The 5390-nt window shown below is 33.3% G+C and overlaps 1 long non-coding RNA gene across 1 annotated transcript; it reads right to left on the bottom strand.

Moving 5' to 3' along the window:
- Nucleotides 1-892: 892 nt before the first annotated feature.
- LOC116161003 lies at nucleotides 893-1349 on the bottom strand. Its single transcript, XR_004143361.1, has 2 exons — nucleotides 1208-1349; nucleotides 893-1156 (listed from the first exon to the last, which is right to left on the bottom strand). It is a non-coding gene; the product is annotated as an uncharacterized LOC116161003 (long non-coding RNA).
- Between the last annotated feature and the right edge of the window lie 4041 nt (nucleotides 1350-5390).

Raw genomic sequence — 5390 nt, 5'->3', positions numbered from 1 at the left:
AAATTTGAGATGACCTGGATCTCGGATATCGAGCTAACCAGAACAGCTCCTGTGTTCCTGACCGTAGGCAACCCAACATTCACAGGTTGTCTTGACGAAAAGGCGGTTGTGTAGAAAGGAGGTTTTAGAGGTCCTTAGGCTACGAACAGGCCTGTAACCGCTAGGACCGTTTACAAAGTTTGACTAAAATTCAAGAACTAATTTTGCGTACGTTAAAGAGCTCCCGAAAGCGGCTCTAAAAGCCCTCAGACTACTCCAGCTTCAAAATTTGTTTCCTCATAGTGGACGCGTTGAGAAAGCTCTAAGAGCAACAGGAAGCCTGAAAAAGGCAAGGAAAACTTTAACAGGTCATTAGAATGTTTATAAAAGAGCGCTTCAAAAAAGATACCAGGTTCTGGATGACCTTCAATTTTTTGGTCTCTCAAGTCATTACCCGTGATACGTGCATTCTTGCGAAACGCCAAAACCAACCTCCTAATACTCGACCTATCCCCACCTGGCGTGCTTTACCAGGGTAGTGGTGGTCTACTTCCTTCCTTTCTGGAGATGGCTGAGCGCTAGCCGTTCCCAAAGTCTGCACTTCTTCAGCGGAAGGTGGAGTAACCACCTAATACAACCTCACCAAAAACCCAAATTTTCCAGGTTTGAGGGAGATCTATAGACTGAAGAATGTGGGGAAATGCTCAGATTCTCATGGTGCAACTGGTTTACCTCACTATACGGAGTTCTGCAGAACTTGAGCAAGAAGTAATTCTTCACCTGGTCACTGTTCAATGTCATACCTTCGTTGTGTTTCTTTAAATAGGATTGCTGATTATATACACTTTTCTATGTTCTGAAGATTCTTGAGGGAAATGGACCTTTTGCAAAAGAGTAATGACTAATGCAATTATTGTTTTTATATTGTGGTAATTATTACTTTAATAAATTATGTTTATTGCTATACAATGGCACAATCAAAATGTTTATATTTGCTTTGGGCAGTCTTTCTCTTCTATACACTCGTTGCTAGAGGGATTTCGTAAAAATCCATTTTTGCATCTGCATTCCCAACCCCAGAAAGGATTGTGGATACAAGGGGTCAAGGCGTCGGCGGGTTTACCACAGAATGGTTCGCATCCCATGTGTATTACGTACTCTTCATTTGTACCACATTCTAGAAAATACCATAGACTAACGTAAAAAAAAGGCGGCATTCAAAACTTACCCTTAGCCTTGGCAATTTGGACCAGGCAAACTGCTAGACAGACAATAACAATGCGAGGCATTTTTGTTCGTAATTAGAAGTGATTTGTGTTGTTCACGTCAAAACCATTATTTTATATACGCCCAGCATATCTATACTTCCACTTGAGAAAGACCAATCTAATCTAGCAAGACAAACTTCAACGGATGATTGTTTGCCAAATCGTGCACCACGCACTAATTTCAAGAACGAAGCGGAGTGCAAAAGATTCCACCGATCATGAACCAAGGGCAAAGATGAAAAATGAAAATCCTTATCTTGGTATATGTCTCACACACCCAAAATTTTCCACATGATCAGCAGAAATATATTCGTCGCACTTACAGTGACACGTTGCTTAGACCAGTTATGAATTAATGTCATATTTAAATAAAAACAAGTAAAGGCGAAATTAGCCGGTAATTGGTGCTTATGAACTTTAATTTGAGTAACAGATATTAATTTCAATTATTTTTTGTCAATTAAGCAAAGCAAACACAAAATAGATGAAATGTATCTAAGTCTAGGAAATTTTGATTGGGTTTTTTAATTAAGCGAGTTAATTAAATTATAAATTAATTCAATTCACGATAAATACAAAATGTCTATGCGAACATTCGCAAATGAAAACAATTGCGAATCCTTAAAGCTAAAAAATAAGTTCACTTTAAAATTATGAACAATTTGAATTAAATTAGGCACCTGGAATAAAGAAGCAATGATTTCCCAATCGTTAATTTCTTAAAAATATGTTATTTGTGTGCTAATTTAGCATTATAAATTAAATTTACCAATGATAATTGAGCCAGAAATGCTAATTAAGCAAACAATACTAGCAACTGCTTAATTTTTAACTATGAGATTAAACCTAACAAAAATAAATATTAATTGTCAATCAATTAACGTAACTTACTGATGAATTCGTGTCTCCTCAAATAATCCAAATTGCCACTTTGTCTAATAAAATCCATGTTAATTGGAGTAGGCAGCAGAAATTAGCTTTAATTAATTTTTTCTAATTGAGGAAAGGTAATAAATTAGTCAAAGTTGAATTTGACTAAGAAAACAATTAAAATTAATTTGTCTGTAGGAGGTGGGCATAGAAATGTCAACCTCAAAGTTATTTAAAAAATAGCCAAAGCAAATTTTTTTCGGTAACTAGCAGACCTCAATTAGTTCATAAAATTAAAAAGTATAAACGACATTTTCGACAGAATTTTGAGAGGAGATTCCCTAAGGAATCAACAATGAGTTTAATTAAGCAAAAGTAATAACAGATGTTTTGCTTGATGAAAGCGTAGTCGTTAATTAATTAGTTATATGTTTTAATCAATGTCTTCTCAGGCAAGTAACGGCGAAACTATGCAGCAATTATTTCTTCTTTGTTTTAATTTAAGCAAGTAGGAGAAATTAATTTCAATTAATTTTTGCTGACTTAACAAAGTAAAAAATTAAATAGAGAGAATGTATCAGGTTCTACGGTTTATTTTTAGAGCGATCACAGGAAGTATTCTAATGAGCTTCAATTAGTTACATTTTTCGATCTAGCATACAAAATTAATCTAGGTATAATTGTCCTCTTAAGATTCAACGATAATTTGAGTAACTAGCAAACATTACTATTAATTATCATCCTAATTAAACAAAGCGAAGCATTAAGTAGGTAAAATGTATGTGATTCAACTCCTAATTAAATTTTTCGAACCAGCAAACGTAATTAATTAGAAATTGATCTATTATTAAATGAGGCAAGTAAAGGCGAAAATAAACGGTAATTTTCGATTATCAGCCCTAATTTGAGTAACAGAAATTATTTTCAATTAATTTTTTGTCAATTAAGCAAAGCAGAAAATAAAACAGAGGAAACATATTTGATTCAATTGAGTTTTTCGCACTGACAAACGTAATTAATCAGTCAATAAATGAATGTCTCCTTAAAAAGAAAGTAGAAGTGAAAGCAGACGGAAATCATTGCTGATTAGCATAATTATTTCAGTGAGTAAGAAAAAATAATTTGAATGAATCTTTTTCGCTAGTTCAGCAAAAACATATTGTTGAAGTTGTTTTTTTCTAATCGAGCAACAAAAATTATAAATTAGCAGTGATAACGTAAAAAGACGACCATTATTAGCCCTGAGGTTGGTGTTGAAGGTTAAATTTAAAAAAATAGACAATGAGACCTTTTATTCCATTTGCTACGTCAGCATAATAAGGTAATTGTACTAATTAATAGAATTAATTTTTTGATAATTAAATCAAAAATTGTAATTAAGCCGATCGCTTAATGTTTAACTGTGAGTTTAAAGCTAACAAAGTGAATATTAATTGGCAATCAATTTATTGATGAAAATTAATGCCTTCTCAAATGACCCAAATGGAGGAACGACCATTATTGCTGCCTAGTTAATTATCCATGTCAATTTGTGTAGGTAGCAGAAATTAATTTCAATTAATTTTTTTGACTGAATTAAAATTAATTTGTCTGTAGAAACCAAAGAAATGGTGTATTTGATTCAACCTCAACATCATTTAAAAAATAATGAAAGCAATTCTTTTTCGTTAATTAGCAGATAAAATTTTGACATACTTGAGTAAAGGCAGTAATTTCTAATTCCTGACAGAATTTTGAAAGGTGAATCACTAAAGTATCAAAAATGAGCTTAATTAAGGAAAAATAAAATCAAATGTATTGCTTGATCAATTAGCTATACTTTTCAATCTACCAAACACAATTAATTTGTGAATTACTATCTCCTTAGGCCTCAGTAACGGTGAAATTAGGCAGTAATTATTGCTGCTTTGCTTAATTTTTTTGCTAATTAAGCAAAGCAGTAAATTAAGTAAAACAATGTATCTGATTCTACGTCTTATTTTTGGATAGGCATCAAAACGGAAAAGGGAAAAAAACAGTTTGTTGAATTTTTCAATCCAACAAACGTAATTAATTTATGAATTAATGTCTTTTTTAATTAAGGCAAGTGGAGGTGATTACTACTGATTAGTTTAAAATTCAACGTTAATTTGAGTAAGTAGTAGAAGGTACCTTTAATTAGTCTTTTGCTAAGTAGGAAAACCAAAAAAATGAAGTAAAAAAATGTATCTGATTCTACGTTTTGTGTTTAGAGCGATCATACACTTCAATTATAGTTGAATTTTTTGATTCAACAAACGTAATTTATTTATGAATTAATGTTTTTTTAATAAACCAAGTAAAGGTGAAAGCAGACGGCAATGATAGATACTTAGCTTAGGATTCAACGTTAATTTGAGTAAGTAACGGAAGGTACCTTCAATTAATTTTTTGCTAATTAAGCAAAGCAAAAACTAAGTGAATCGTTCTTCAGTTGAAGATGGACTGTGGTACTAAGGGTCCCCGGTTCGAATCCGGGTTCGGGCGTGGATATTTGTAATTGTCTAGTGGAGTGGGTGGTAGAGCAGCCTGGGCTGAAACCCCGCCCGCTCAAAAATAAGGCAAAAATAAACTAAAATAAATAAATTCGTTTTTGGTAATGTTTAGTATCAGGAAAACATAAAATTCCCGTGGAAGACGCACAAATTCTGGTATTTTGTATTTGTTGAAAGATTCTTCGCTTATGTGCTCCTGATGTGATGATAACTAAGTTTTAAAACTTTTTATCTGTGCCCCTTATACAATTGGTTTTGACAAAAGTTTTGGTAGTTGATTACAGTAATAATCAATTCTGTTCTCCTGATATAATTAATTAGCTGTTGGTACTCTTTTGATACCAGGAAATTTCGTGTCGTGTAAGAGATGCACACATTTTGGTTCTTGGGTTTATATGCTTCTGATGTAATTTTATGGCCAGAGTTCCCAGATTTTTGCCCGGGCCTTAAGAACGATCTTGTAGTAATGCTTCAGATACAATCGATTTGGTTTTGGTACGTTTTTTTGGTATCAGGAGAACATAATATTATAATTTGTTAAAAATTTTGGGTTTGTGCATTAGGTCCATCGACCTGAGTCAAACGTAATTGTCATTGTCTTTCGTGAATGCCGAGAGATTCAACCGGGGTTCTTTGAATCGATCGGAAACATCCTTTGAGGGAAGTCAAACAGGTTAATCCTGGAAAACCATACTCCTGTACCTAAGAGAAGGACGACTCTAGTTCGGGAGGTAGTACAAATGACCCGAATTTCACCTAA

Source organism: Photinus pyralis, unplaced genomic scaffold (assembly GCF_008802855.1).
Source record: "Photinus pyralis isolate 1611_PpyrPB1 unplaced genomic scaffold, Ppyr1.3 Ppyr1.4_LG10, whole genome shotgun sequence".
In the NCBI taxonomy this organism is placed as follows: domain Eukaryota; kingdom Metazoa; phylum Arthropoda; class Insecta; order Coleoptera; family Lampyridae; genus Photinus; species Photinus pyralis.
This window is presented reverse-complemented; position numbering and strand designations above follow the sequence as displayed.